Here is a 15,902-nt window from a genome sequence, read left to right as displayed (position 1 = left end):
GAACATGGTCAAGTTGTCAGAAACAAAGCTCGTCTGTTGCCCAAGGCTATACACAAGTGGAAGGAATTGACTTCGATGAAACCTTTGCTCCCGTGGCTAGGCTAGAAGCCATTCATATACTGCTAGCCTATGCTAACCACAACAACATCCTTCTATATCAAGTGGACGTGAAGAGTGCCTTCATTAATGGAAAAATTGAAGAAGTATATGTAGCTCAACCACCTGGCTTTGAAGATCCAAAGCGTCTTGTTATGGTCTACAAACTCAACAAGGCACTGTATGGCCTCAAACAAGCACCTCGCGCTTGGTATGACACACTCAAAGACTTCATGAAGTACAAAGGCTTCAAACCTGGTTCTCTGGATCCCACTCTCTTCACGAAGACATATGATGGAGAACTGTTTGTATGCCAAATCTATGTGGATCACATTATCTTCGGCTGCACTGATAAGAGTGATGAGTTTGGGCATATGATGTAAGAACAATATCAGATGTCCATGATGGCAGAGCTGAAGTTCTTTCTTGGTCTTCAAATCCATCAACAGAGAAATGGCATCTTCATATCACAAGAAAAATACCTCAAAGATTGCCTGAAGAAGTTTAGAATGCAAGACTGCAAAGGGTACAGACGCCAATGGCAACCAAAGGCCAATTGGGGTCCGAAGACAATGGTAAAGAGTTCGATCAAAAGGTATACCGCTCCATGATTGGTTCTTCATTATACTTATGTGCATCTAGGCCAGATATAATGCTTAGCGTTTGCGTGTGTGCCCGATTCCAAGCGGCACCAAAGGAATCGCATCACCTCGCGGTGAAGCGAATACTTCGATATTTGGCTCACACCCAACGCTAGGATTATGGTATCCAAAGGGCTCGGAGTTTGATCTAGTTGGATTCTCAGATGCTGATTATGCTGGTGACAAGGTGGATCGCAAGTCCACATCAGGCACATGTCACTTTTTTGACGATCTCTTGTCTATTGGTCTTCAAAGAAGCAGAACTGTGTATCACACTCCACTGCTGAATCTGAATACATTGCTGCTGGATCTTGTTGCGCTCAGCTTCTCTGGATGAAGCAAACCCTCAAGGATTATGGCATCAACATGAAGCATGTGACCCTCTACTGCGACAATGAAAGCACCATCAAGATAGCTCACAATCATGTTCAGCACTCAAAGACAAAGCACATTCAGATCCGTCATCACTTTCTCACAAATCATGTGTTGAAGGAAGACATTGTTATCATTCACGTGAACACTGAAGAGCAATTGGCATATGTCTTAAGCCCTTGGATGAGAAAAGGTTTTGCAAGTTGCGGTGTGAGCTAAATATCCTATAATCCTCGAATGTCCTGTGAATGGTCACACATCCTAACGCTTATGCATATTGATGACTTAGGTGCGCAACACACGAAGTAACGTATATCTTCAATTCATGAAGACTTGCCCTCTGAGTGTGAATACATTAATGTGGAATTTGACTTCGGAGCGCCACGATAATTGTGCGCCCTGTCTCGGTCTAATATTTCCTATACGGTGGGTAACGCCACCACCAACCTTTCTTGAAGATTTTCACTTGGCGTTATGATTTCATTATCTTCATAGTTAGTTTGTCTTCAACATTAGTTTATCTTCAAGATTTATCTCCACAATATTGATTTGGTCGTCATTGATATATATATATATATATATATATATATATACATATATATATATACATATATATATATACATATATATACATATATATATATCCGTATCTGTTCTGTCCTCTACAACATTCACTTATAGCTATATCTTCAAGTTGCCATTTTTTGCACAAAGTGAATGTCATCGGACCCTAACCCATTTTGTGCTTATCTCTCTAATTCTCTCTGTCTCTTCATATGCATTCTATTAACACATGTCGAATGTCTTCATTGTGTCCTTGTCAGCTGAAGATACAGAGACACATTTAAAACTTCTTTTATTATCTCTATCCTTTTGCTTGAATCCCGGAGAAGCCGGAACGACCACTCGACAAACCAGGTGCGCATGGGATCGTGGCTCAACTCTCGATAAGTTGCATGTTTGCCACTTGTCCATCAGATGTGAACCACCAGGGGCACCTGAGTAATTACACCACGTCGTCCTACTCCCTTATAAATACTTCACCACCCTGCGGTCATTATCTTTTATCCCCCTCGCCGTCTCGCTCAAACCCTAGCGCCACCGCTAGCTTCCGTCGTTGCCGGAGACAAAGCGCTTCGCTGCCTCGACTTCTCCGACGTTGTCTTCACGCCGGCCGCGAACATCTTCCCCCCGTCGCCGCCGTAGGTGTCTTTCGCCTCCAAGTTAGGGCACGGGAGATCGGACTGCTCGGCCTCCATCCTTCTCGTCTAGCAGTTCATCGAGCGGTAAATAAGAACTCACTTTTTACTGTTTATTTGATCCATTGAAATCTCCACATCTTACAAAAGCTGTTCTCACACTTCCAAATCTGGATCTTTCCTTTTCTGCATCTCATAATTTGCAAGCACGTTCACTTATGCATCACAAGTAGTTAGATTCCTCACTTGTACTCATTCATGGATTCGTACAAATCTGGAACCAACTCACATCGATAAGTGAATGCCTTTGTGCTATGAGGTCAATGTTTCAAACTGATTTATGTTCAAAATCTTCTGAGAATGCATATGACCTCTTCCCCTTCCCTCGCATCTCTAATGTTTTTACAGGTACATGTCCGTGGGAGAGTCCCTTGGTTCTCATACTCTGCATTCATTTGCAGAGTTTTTACAGCATCATATTGAATCACCTAAAGCCAGCACTTGTCTGACAAGTAGATTGAAGCCCAACAAAGTTGTGAAGCCTTTCATTCTAAAGCCAATGGCTGGCGGGAAATCTACAAAGAAGGGTGGCAGGCAGCGCCGGGACAACACTACTTTGTACCAGCCCCCAGATCTCTATGAGCAATACAAATCTGACCCTGAAGAAACCTATGGTGAACGCAAAACTCGGGTCCAATGGATCTGAAGATATTGGGTAGAGGAATGGTTTCAGTATCACTTTGTTACTCCTGAGAATGCAAAGAAGAATGCTGTGAGGCCACCATGGGCCGATATTGTGTACATGAAGCTCCACCCCAAGACAAAAGCTGAAGCCATTGCAAAGGGTTTCTATCCTTGCATGGTTAGCGGACCTCGCCTTAAAATGCTGACCCATCAAGTCTCCGATGGTGTCGTGAAGATGAACTATTTGAACAAAACTTCCAGTTTGCGAGGGCTTCCGTAGTCCAGATTAAGAACGACCTAGGGATTGACTTCAACCCTGGTACGGCTGCTCCAAAGCCAGATGGTAGTCATGAAGTTGAACAGAATCTCATTGGTCCTTTCAATAGCTTTGATGGGCTTCTCCCCCATATCGCTGCACAAAGGGCCACAGTTGAAGAAGCTGCGGGTGAAGAGGAACGTGAGGATGTTCCAGAGCCCCCGAAGCCAAAGAAAAAGTCTAAGGCTTCAAAATCTATTGTTGTTCCAAAGGCTTCAAGCATGAAGCCATTGTAATCTGCACCACCTGAATCCAGTGTGCAGTCTAAGGACTTGTCTCGCATCTCCAAGAAGCCCAAGAAGATTTCAGGGCAAGACCTCACTCCAGCTAGCATTCTGCGCAATGAAGATAATGTAATATAGCTGTCCAGTTGTCGGATCTTGGGTTCCGGCAAAACCCTTAAGGTTCGAACTCTGGGGTGCGCGCGAAGATCTCTTCCTCACAGATCACGCCCTCACACGCTTCACGATCTCTAAGCTAGCTCGACGAACTCGCAACACAAGGGACACAAGATTTATACTGGTTCGGGCCACCATTGTGGTGTAATAACCTACTCCAGTGTGGCGGTGGTGGATTGCCTCTCGGGCTGAGGATGAACAGTACAAGGGGAAGAAAAGCCTCTTGAGGAGAGGTGTTCTTGTGCTTTGTGAACTTGTGTGGATGAGGATCTGATCCAGATGATCTATCTCCTACTATGGTGGCTAGTCCTATTTATAGAGGCCCTGGTCCTCTTCCCAAATATTGAGCGGGAAGGGATCCCACAACGGCCAATTTGAAAGGGGACAGCTAGTACAGCTTATCCGAACAAAAGTAGTCTTCGCCTGCTGAAGGCTCTGGTGGTGACGCCGTCTTGGGCTCCATGGTGACCTCCGTCCTGCCCTCCTGCTGGTCTTGGTCTCATTGCACCGATAGGGAAACCTTTGCTTGACGCCTCGGTACTCCTCGCCTACGCTTGCCCCCTTAGCACCAAAGGGGAAACAAGGACACTGTGCGCGCTGGCGCCCGCCTGGTCTCGATCGTCATGGCTCACGTCACGAGAACCTCGCGAGGTTTGCCTTGCCTTGATCTCTCCGCCCCTCGCGAGCCAGCCTAGTGAGGCCGCTCCCAAGGAGGTCTTGTGTCGTCCGCCTCATGAGGCTTGGCCCCTCGCGAGGGTCTTGAAAGCTTGTTGGTGAAGATGGGCCGTACGGGCCCGCTCGCTGAGCCAGGCCATGGGCCGCAGGCAGGCAAGTCTGGTTACCCCCGTTCCCAGGATGCCGACAGTAGCCGCTGGGCCCAAGGCGCGCTCGAACTTGGCTTCGAGGCGAAGCCAAAGGGCAAGTGCGGAGCGCCGCGGGCCCCAATAGCCTCCGGCCTTGGTCGACGCGTGGCGGTTGATTGGACGTGGGCGTCTCCGCTTCCCCACGCTGCCTTGATACCCACCTGGCTAGGCGGCCACCGCAGTCTACACGGTTTCCTCCCCGTTGTTGCGGCACGCTCCCCCAATTCTTCTGCTTCCTCGAAACCCACCTCCTGCTCCCAATCCGATCTGAGCTAATCTCTCCCATCGCCATGGCGCCGGATCAGATGGAGAAAGGGAAGGAGCCCGTGTCCTCTACCGAACTACATCCAGCCATTGAGCCCACCGTTGGCAGGTCGCTGGTGCTTAACCAAGAAGCCATGGAAAAGGTGCGCCCCATGCTCGCCTCCAGCTTCAATGAGTGGGGGAAAATGGTGGCCTGGCCTGCGTCTCGTGCTCGCATTGACCGGACAGCCACCGAGGTTCCATTCTTCATTGACGCCCTTTGGGCCGGCCTGATTCCTCCTTTCTCCTCCTTCTTTAACGCAGTGCTTGCCCACTATCAGATCCACATGATGCACCTTGATCCCCAATCCGTGACCCTTCTCGCCGTCTTCGCCTTTGTTTGTGAGGCCATGGTCGGCATTTCTCCTTCCGTGGCCATTCTTTGCCACTTCTTCTCGTTGCACCTGACTGATCCCCGACAGACCTCGGGATGCCTGAGCTTCCAGGCCGTGGCGGCGACGGCCGGCGAGGGAATTGACTTTGAGCTTCCGCCATCCACAAGTGAATTTTGGACGCAGTGGGTATTTGTTGATGTCGGAGTGCGCAGCCCCCTGCTCTCTTCTCCGTCAACGCCCGCCATTCCCAACTCCGGTTGGTGCCATCAGAGGCTCGCTGATCCTTGCCTTGTCCCCGTCTGGCTCAGGTTGAAGATGTTGAAAGACCGCGGCGTGACTGTGCCTATGGTGGTCAAGGAGTTCGTCCGGCGCCAGGTCGCTCCGCTTCAGCGACACTCTCGACCGATGTGAGCCTTGCTCAGCAGCAATGACCACATGAGACTTCAGGAGTCTGGGCTCCCCCTTGAGGCTCGGCGAATGGTGCTCGAGGTCCTGACGGGCGCCCCGTTGCCTGACGACTTGCCGGGGAAGAGTTGTCTTCTGTACCGCTGCTCGAACAAGGTGCAATTCGTGGAGCACATGCCCTCCTTTGATGAGTGGGGGCTACCTCCAGTCGGCCTGGTGGGGCCCCGTGAGAACCCTATCATCGTGGTCCCTCTCCTTGCCACCAGCCCCGATCCTGTCCCAAGAGTGGATGCTGGGGGGCAAGTATCGTCGGAGGCCGGGGGCGCTGGTGCAGACGTGTCGATGCAGCCTGAGGCTCCCGAGGCGTCATCCTCGGGAACCCGGGATCCCCACGCTGGGGCGACAGCTGAGGAGGCGACGCAGCTCGCTGTTCCTGAGTTCGAAGCCCCTGAGGCCTCGGCAGGCTGCTGCAAGGTGGAGCCCGTCAGCTTCCCCCAGCTTGGTGCCCCTGAGGCCTCCTTGGGCATTTCTCCAGTTGCGCCCCGAGATGGTCCCCATGTTCACTGCTTCGGCCGGCTCCGCGTGGACTTCGAGGAGCTCCGCAAGAGGAAGGAATCTCCGAGCTGCAGCGGTGGCGCCTTCGGGCCACTGAATGGGAGGAAGTATATCGCCATTGACGAGTAAGTACCTTATCGTTGTGATTCTTTGAGTGCTGCTTCTCTTCCTGATGATGGATCTTCAGGATCCCTTCCGTCAGGGCCGCGGAATCTCCTGATAAACGGCCTCCTCTTGCCCCGTCTCCCCTACTAAACCTGAGCGCTGCGAGCCCGCACGCCGCCCCCGGCGTGGGACCAGTCGGGGAAGCCGGCCCGCCAGCGGGGTGCCTTGAGCTCACGCCTTCGTCGCCTCCTCTTGTCGGCCTTGCTGGGAGCGTGGCCAATGTGCCAAGGGCCCCTCCCCTGTTCTTGGACTGTGGTTGGTTGGCTTCGATCCTGGGGTCCTCTTTAAGTGGCGGGTCTCCGTTTGCTTGGGCTTCTCGTGAGGCCTGGCCAGCAACCAGGTGGGTGCCAGCCCCCAGCCCCCTGCTGAGAGGGGGTGAGCCGCTTCGGGCCTCCTCTGCAGCCCCCGTGGCGGAGGACGGAGTTAGCAGCATGCTCAAGTCAGTGCAAGGAGGGAGCGTCGTCCGCCACGAGCTCTTTCGGGAGGCGTTGGGCGCGATGAACCGGCTTGGTGAAGAGCTCGTGAATGGGGATGCGCGCCTCATGGCCGAGGATCTCCGGTTGGCGGACGAGCGGCAGAAGCTGAAGGTGCCTATCAACCTCGGGCGCCACCAGCGGGAGCTGGATAACGCGAAGGCCGAGGCTTCCCTCGCAGACTTGCGAGAGGCCTCCTCCCGAGCCCAGGAAGAGGCCCGGGAAGCTGACCGCCGTCGCGAGGCCGTGGAGAAGCGCGCGTGGGAGCTCCAAGCCTGGAGCGCCTCCTTGGAGCAGCAAGTGGAGGCGCGTAGAGCCACCCTCGCGTCGTTGAGGGGGACGCCTGCCGAAGAGGAAGAGATCCGAAAGCGCGAGCAGGCGTTGGCGCTGGAAGCTGTGGAGCGTAGCCTTGAGCTTGAGCGACTAGAGATGAGGGAGCGTCAGGTTGCCCAAGCAGAGGACGTTGTTGGCGCGCGCGAGGCTAGGGCCCAGGAGGAGGTCGATCGCCGGGTGGCCGAGGCTCGCGTGGATCTTGAGGGTAAGTATGACCTGAAGCTGAAGCGAGTTGAAGATGAGGCTACGAGCAAGACTACCGCCCTCAAGTCTAAGTTGGCTGAGGAGGAGGAGCGAGAGGAGGCCGCCGCAGCCACGCTGGTCTCAGTGCAAGCCGAGCTAGCTTCCGCCCGCGCCGAGCTGCTCCCTCTTCAGCAGCTGGTTATCGACGCTGAGGCCATTGCGCGACAAAACAGGGAGGAAGTGCTTCAGCGGCGGACATTGGAGCGCGTGCATGCCCCCATGATAAAGGGTCTCAGGAACAGGGCCAACACCGCGCTGGGCCACATCTGCGACGAGAATGCCCCTCATCCCCATGCGGACGACTACGCCAGTCACCTTTGCTTCTTCACCGAGGTGGTGACGCGCCTGGAGATCCGTTCCGAGAGGGCTCGCCAGCTTGTCGAAGAGAGGAGTCGCAGCTTACTCGGACGCGCATTCTCCCGCGTCTTCAGCCATCTCCAGAACACCTACCATTACTTTGACTTTGACGCCGCCATCGCTCCAGTTCCGCAGGCCATCCGGGGCGACCTGGCGCGGTGGGTGGAGGACAATGTGGACGCGCTGGTAAGGGCCTTCGCTTCCGAAGACGACGCGGTGGTGGTCGCGGCAGACGAAGGCGACGTGGTCGACGACGGTGACGGTGGCGCCGTCGAAGGTGATGATGATGCCGGCGGAGGTGACGATGACGCCAGCGACACGTCCAAAGGCGATGCGGCGAGCGACATGTCCGAATGATTCCCGCGTTTTCCAGTTGTCCATCCTGCACACAGAGGCTCGGGCGTGGCCCTAGAGGTCGTGAGAGCATTTTTGCAGGGGAAGCCCCTCATGTAAATATATTACTGCCTCTATCTTTTTAGGCCGAGCAGAATATGTGTCTTCATGAACTCACGTATCCTGGGGTAAGTTTGTTGTTGTCGTGGTTTACCTTAGCCTGGGTGAGCCCCGCACTGGTCGGGAGGTTGCGTGTCCCGGAAAGCTCCTGAGAAGCCTATCGACACGCCCGAGGGGGCCGCGTGATGGGCAAACGCTAGCCGTGGTGTGTCATGCACATGGCGTGTGTGCGCTGTGCCTAACCCCGCTCACGAGGTGCTCGTGAGGGGGAAGCGACAAGCGCAAACTCTAGATTAAGGCAAGAACCAGATAGCAAGAAATCGCTTGAACGAGACAAGGCACCCCCCGCACGCATCAATGAAAATTCAACCTCAACTTAAATCCAAATCCAGAAGGCAAAGCTACAGAAAAGAGACCCAAAGAAAATGGCCGCGCCCGGCACCTAGTCTAGTCTTCTTGTCTTCGAGTCTTCTCACCAGCGCGGAGCTAAGTGCTGCCACTAGGACGTGGGAGGGAGCCCCCGAGGCCCGAGGGCGGCACTCCTGAGGCTCCGGGGCGTGTACAGCCCCACTTATTATTACGTGAGAGTGTCACGAGCGGAGACCTTCACAGGCGTGAGCCTTACTTCATATCGCCAGACGAGGGCCCCGCCTTGCGCCACCCTGTACCACCGTTGGGATGACCGGAAACCAGGACGGCACCAAAGGGGGCAAAGGGGACGCCAGCGGCGCCCTCGGCGACCACGGGTCCTCTGCCGGGGGAGGGCTCGCCGGCGCCTCCCCGACAGAGGGCCTACCTCCGGGTAACGCCTTGCTTCGTGCGATGCGGGGAGGGGCCTTGCTCCTGGCTCCTCCCGCGCAGCCCCAAGTGGGTCTCTCCTGATGGGGCGGATATCGCCGGGCCGAAACCATCGCCTGGTGATGTGACCTGATTCACTTGCGACTCATGGTTAGCGTAAGCTTGCCCCTGAGAGATTAGTGGTACCCTCTATCTGTTGTCGACGGCGCGGTTGGTGGGGCTCTCTGGCAGCTCCTGGAAGGCCTCAGCTCCTAACGCCTCCTCCTCCCAACCTGGTCCAAGGAACGAGTCGGGGTCGTCCTCCGGCATGTACTCCTGGTCCATCATGCGGGGCACGTAGGCCTCCGAGGCCGCTGCCCCGAAGACCTCGTCGAAGTGCCCCACGCTCCATGTCGCCCAACCCGTCACGCCGTCCAGGGGACGATAGGGCAGTGCTCTGATGGGGCCATGTGCGGCAACGCTCGTGCCTGCACCCATTTGGGGTGGTGCGGGCACAACGGGGCTCTCTCCATCATGGATCGTGTTGATGTCGACGAGGCCCCCGGGCGCACCCGGGAGCACGCGGGCGCGGCTAGGCCCGCCGTGGATCCGGCCGCCGCCTGAGGCGTGAGCTGGTAGCAGAAGGGCGGCGCTCCCGTGGCCGCTGCGTCCAGTAGCTCGGCGACGCATTCCAGCAGCGCGTCCCGGCCGCTCTCCATCATTCGGCACCACAGCAGCTCCCGCGCCACCGTGAGTGCAGACTGCATGTTCGCCTGCTCCCGCCGGGTGTGTGGCGCCGTTGCCGCGGCGTGGCTTGCGGCCCTTGCAGCGGCTTGCGCCTATCGTGGAGTAAGGGTGGACGGCGCCTGGCCGCGCCGCCCGCGCCCAGCAGCATTAGGTGGGGCTCGTGCCGCCTGGAGCACGGGGTTGAGATTTTCTTGGGCAGGCGGCGCCGCCCGGGCTGGCCAGGCTGCCTAGCGGTCGGCGTCGGTCCTTGGGTCGCCGGACATGGGAACCGTGGAGCATTGGTGGATCAACTGGCGGGGAAGAGGCTCCGGGGCACCCCTACCTGGCGCGCGAAATGTCGGATCTCGGGTTCCGGCAAAACCCTTAAGGTTCGAACTCTGGGGTGCGTGCAAAGATCTCTTCCTCATAGATCATGCCCTCACACGTTTCACGATCTCTAAGCTAGCTCGACGAACTCGCAACACAACACACACAAGATTTATACTGGTTCGGGCCACCGTTGTGGTGTAATACCCTACTCTAGTGTGGCAGTGGTGGATTGCCTCTCGGGCTGAGGATGAACAGTACAAGGGGAAGAACAGCCTCCTGAGGAGAGGTGTTCTTGTGCTTGGTGAACTTGTGTCGATGAGGATCTGATCCAGATGATCTCTCTCCTACTATGGTGGCTAGTCCTATTTATAGAGGCCCTGGTCCTCTTCCCAAATATTGAGCGGGAAGGGATCCCACAATGGCCAATTTGAAGGGGGATAGCTAGTACAGCTTATCCTGACAAAAGTAGTCTTCGCCTGCTAAAGGCTCTGGTGGTGACGCCGTCTTGGGCTCCACGGTGACCTCCATCTTGCCGTCTTGCTGGTCTTGGTCTCGTTGCACCGATAGGGAAACCTTTGCTTGACGCCTCGGTACTCCTCGGCTGCGCTTGCCCCCTTAGCACCAAAGGGGAAACAAGGACACTGTGCGCGCTGGCGCCCGCCTAGCGCCCGCCTAGTCTCGATCGTCATGGCTCAGGTCACGAGAACCTCGTGAGGTTTGCCTTGCCTTGATCTCTCCGCCCCTCGCGAGCCAGCCTGGTGAGGCCGCTCCCGAGGAGGTCTTGTGTCGTCCGCCTCGCGAGGCTTGGCCCCTCGCGAGGATCTTGAAAGCTTGTTGCTGAAGATGGGCCGTACGGGCCCGCTCGCAGAGCCACGCCGTGGGCCGCAGGAAAGCAAGTCTGGGGACCCCCGTTTCCAGGACGCCGACACCAGTGATGAAGATCTGGCTGATGATGCTCTGGAGATGTTGATCAAAAGCAAGCAGGAGGCTGAAATTTTCAAAGATTTGCCTCTCTTTGATGTTGACATACTCAACAACTTCATCGATGAATGGTTTGAAGATACTTCTCTCACCATTGATGATCTACAGCTGCTCATTGACATCAGTGTCACATTTCAGGCCTGCATAGCCAAAGAGCTTGCTATCGCTCAGAAGATTGTTGAGATGAAAAACAAAATAGACCATGAGAAGGCTCTGTTCAAGAAGCATATGGCGAAGCTCAGTGTCACTGATGTTCAGAACTTCACGAAGATGATGGTTGATCTCAAAGAGGAATTCCATCAATGTCGCAATGAAGCCAAAGGCTCAAGGGAGCGCATGAAGTATTATGCTAAAAAATGCGTTCAAGCTCACAATGAAGCTGTGAAAAGAAAGGCTCTTGGGCGTCCAGGCATTGACCCCAAGCTGGCTGCCAAGAAGAAGAAGCCTGCTGCTGCTAAGACTGAAGTTCCAAGACAGGAAAGACCAAGCATTGTCTTCCCTCCCAGCATGACTGGCTCAAAGCCAAAGGTCCCCTCAGCAGCTTCTGCACAGAAGAAGACGAAGCAAGCTGAAGCTGAAGCTAAAAATTGAAAGCATCATGATGCTTCGGATGCTGCTCCATCCACGAAGAAGCTGAAGACAAAGTCTTCAAAGTCTTCTCGCAAAGCACATGCTGCTCCCCAAGAACCATTGATCGTTGTGCCCATTTCTATTGCACTGCCAGCTTCCACTAACCGTGAGCATTGTCTCATTATTCATGAGCCTGCTTCCACAGAGGCTCATGTGTCTGAAGATATTCCAGCTGCTGACCCCATCGCAGCTGAAGACATTGGTCATGAAGACAATGTTGAAGATGATGAAGTCCTTCCTCAGTTTCCCTAGCTCATTCCCAAGGTGGCATCATCACCTGCTCCCACGAGCAGTGAACAAGTTAGCATTGGCTGTCCCATGACGCCAATCGCACAAGATGAGTTCTGGGAAGAGCACCACCCCAAGTTCCGCATGAAGTCATACCTCGCACACCGCCAGCTCAAGTCACCACTCTAGTGATTGAGACCCCGCAAGACACACCAGAAGACATGGAGAAGACCACTCCCTCTCCACAGGCGTCGCCATCTTTCCGAAGGCTTCACAGAGGCCCTAGGCCCATGGTCTCCATGTCAAGCATTTCTGAAGAGGATGTGCACACCACAAGCATAGCACGTCAAGTGTTTCCTGAAGCCATCCCTTCAGTTACTCCACTTGAGTCTGAAGCCAAAGAGGTTGAAGATATTCCGGCTGCATCAGCCGATGACAAAGAAGAAGAATCTAAAGTTATTCCCACTATCGTTGAAACAAGAGAGGATGAAGATGTGATTGTGCCTGACCCAGTAACTGTTGGAACCACTGAAGCCCCTGCACCTGATGGTGTTCCTGGCACTTCTACTGAAGCCAATGACGTTGTCATGGCGGAAGTCAATGCTTCTCCTGAAGCCACCCCTCAGTCTGAAGGTGAGCTCATCAGCATCAAGTGGCCCATCATGATGCCTCCACTTGCTCCAGGTCCCTAGTATGACTATCATGTGGAGCAAAGGCCTCAGACGCAGAAGCAAAAGCCCAGGCTGCCAAGGCTTCCCAGTACTATAACCACCCGAGGCTCATTCAGTGTGCTCAGCTTCAGAGAGCACAACACATTATTTGACAAGGCCAAGAATCCATACAAGAAGCCAAAGATCTCATCTGACAGGTTCGGGAGCCACCAACAACACAGCTACTTCTCATGCATTCTCTACAACCAAGACATGATCTTTCCCCACAAGCGTCTGGATTGTGATGCCATTGCTGGGCTGCCATGCCTTGAAGAGGCTCTTGACTGCTTTCGCAAAGTTGTTCTGCTCCCATTTGTCGTCGACAAGGAGCAATGGAATGAAGAGATATTGCTGCAATTCTTTGCCACCCTTCATATATCAGGCTACAACAGGGATCCGAAGACATGGGTCCTTGAGTGGATGGCAGGTGATGTTCATCATGAAGCTAAAGCTCAAGATATCATCAAGCTCACTTCCCTGCCTACTCCTGGTGATCTATATGAGCCAGGTTGTCAGCGCTATGAGCAAGAGTTGCAGAGTATTTTCCAGAAGCCTGAGCCCAACATGAGCCAGATGCTCAGTATAATGAAGCCATTGCCAGTTGATGCTGAATACCCCAAGGAGTTATATGTCAATGACCTCGAGTATCTGCCCCTCACTATCTATCACATACTAAGGCATATTCTCTGGCCAATTAAGGGACATTCTCCTCACGCCAAGATTGAGGGTGCCATGAAGACATTGGTCTTCTATATCATCAATGGCATCAGATTCAACAGTCAAGACTTCTTCATCTGCCAGTTGACTGCCTCAGGAATTGATCTGTTTGGCCTAAAGTTTATGCTACATGGGTCATGCGGCTCATTAAGCTTCACTCCACCATCAACTATCAAGCTTCAGCATGCAACCAAGTTGTATTTCTGCCTGAAGTTGATATGTCACATGAAGCCATATACCCTGAGCCTGCCAAGGAGCCTGTTCGTGAACACAATGCTGCCATCCGAAGCTTCACTCAGCCACTTGAAGGGATTCATGTGCCAAATCCTACCCCTACTGCTTCTGGTCCACTTGTCGGTCAGCTCAGGGTGTCGCATCGTGCAAACACTGATGCAACAGCTAGCACAGCCGCTCAAAGGCCTAAGAAGTATACTCGCGTTCTGAATGACCAAGAACTTCTTGTGTTGCTTCATCAGAGACAGGATAGGCATCATGACTGGATGAAGCGCCAGATGCAGAGTCTTTTGGTTGATGTCAATCGCATTCGCAACCTTGCTACCAAGAACTCATTTGTTTCTCATGAAGCCTGTCGACGTGCCTGGAAGAGCCTCACAATGCTATGTTCTGAAGATGATCTTCGAGCAGATGGCTTCAATGAACGTTTCAAGTTTGACTCCAGGCCACTGTAGTCTGCAAATTGGCATCCCACTCCTTCCACTAAAGACTCAAAGTATTCATCTTCGGCTCCAAGTTGCGAGAGTCATTGATAAAGAGGACGACGCCACTTCGCCGGTGATGGCTTCACTGCACCAAGATTCTGCATTGGGCCCCTCTGCACCGCCCAACTCCAACATCGACCCGGCTGCCCCAACATCTTCACCAACACCGCCTGGGAACGAATAGACACTCTATGTCTTCAAACCTTTTTGTTCATTCCTGACAAAAGGGGGAGAAGCATATGAGTTGATAGTCTTCAAGCGGGTTCATATGGGTCGGGTGCTGATTTTGCTAAGTTTTTAAAACTCTCATTCTTGAACTGTTTGTTTTTGAGTTGTAAAACTTAAAATTTGATGGTCGTCTGTGTTGGAGATATGCCCTAGAGGCAATCATGTGATGATGATATTTCCATATGTATTCATGAGTCCTTTGTATTGTCCTTGAACATCATAAATGATATGTATCAATAAGTATGTGACTTGTTTGTGGAACTATGTATTGTATGATGATTGTTTTAATGGTCCGTAGTTGATAAGGTTATGCGGACACATATCCTTGACTAGTATACGACTCGGTTGATGCCTATGTTTCACAAGTCATGTGCATGGAGATGCTAAACCGATAGTATGGGCTCGGGGATGGAGATCACCGAGCCGGACAGACCCACTTTGAGACGCAGCGAGATATAGTCATCTGTTAGTCTCAAGTGCAATGTCTATGCCATGTCCTAGACCTGAGGTCCTCGCATGTTCTCGGGATGAGGATCGACTCACTTAGGCTCTATCAAACGCTACTCCGTAACTGGGTAGTTATAAAGGTAGCTTTCAGGTGAGTCGTGAGACATGCCGCGAGACATGGTTGACCAAGATGGAATTTGCCCCTCCTATTTGGAGAGATATTCTCTGGGCCCTCTCGAGTGATCAGATTCGGAAAGCATGGCCATGCGACTTGGGTTAAGTGTTAACCTAGTTCGAGAATCTGTATCATGGTTTCGAGAAGAGAGGTCGAGCTAACACAAGGGTGACAAGTACTCGCCTTGAGCTCGACAAAAAATATTGTGAGGCAAAAGGAATGGTGCATATGCCACATTGTTGAGGTTCGTCAAACGACTTTATGCCCACATGGGAGTTGGCACGTTCTGCTAGGAGCCGCTACCAACTATCGACTCTGGTCGTGTCCATGTGTACGTGAACCTATAGGGTCGCACACTTAAGGGGTTGCAGCCCATTCGGATTGGATCTGAGTGGAAAATGGATGTGGACTCCTAGTGGGCTCAAGTGTTGAGCCCACCTCGGAGGTCTATATAAAGGGGAGTGGGCACACCACTTAGGATCGATCGGATTGAACCCTGGTTAGCCACCGCCACTCCCCATGCCCATGCCGCGCGACCGGACCTAGCAGTCCGCCGCTCGACGCTGCTCCCCGTACGTGTGGATACCTTGGAGGCATCGCATCTGTGGTGCTTGGACGAACCGTTCGAGGGAACCGCGAGGTGCCGTTCGCGGGAGATCACCGTTCATGGGTCTTCGCTGTTCGCGGGAGATCGGCAACGCGAGGAGGAGACGGCCCGGGAGATCGGCTACACGCATCACCAACTCTACTTCCGCTGTGGTCACTGCGCGTCTAGTGGTAAACCCGATCCCGTGATCTATTTCCAGCAACATGATCTTGGGTGCGCGGTAGAAAATTTTATTTGGCGCTAGCGTAGCGTACCGCGTGTTCCAACAGTCTGCCACTTTTGCTCGCTACCATTTCATGCGATGATAAATCCCGCATGAAGTCATTCTACAGACGCCCATTTCTCATTGTGCATTTCAGTATCTTCATTACATTTATGTATGCATGATGAATTGTCTTCATGAGTTGAAGAAGATCTCCACAAAGCTAAACCTGCC

Source organism: Aegilops tauschii, chromosome 5, assembly GCF_002575655.3.
Source record: "Aegilops tauschii subsp. strangulata cultivar AL8/78 chromosome 5, Aet v6.0, whole genome shotgun sequence".
Lineage (NCBI taxonomy): Eukaryota > Viridiplantae > Streptophyta > Magnoliopsida > Poales > Poaceae > Aegilops > Aegilops tauschii.
Note: the sequence above shows the minus strand (reverse complement) of the source record.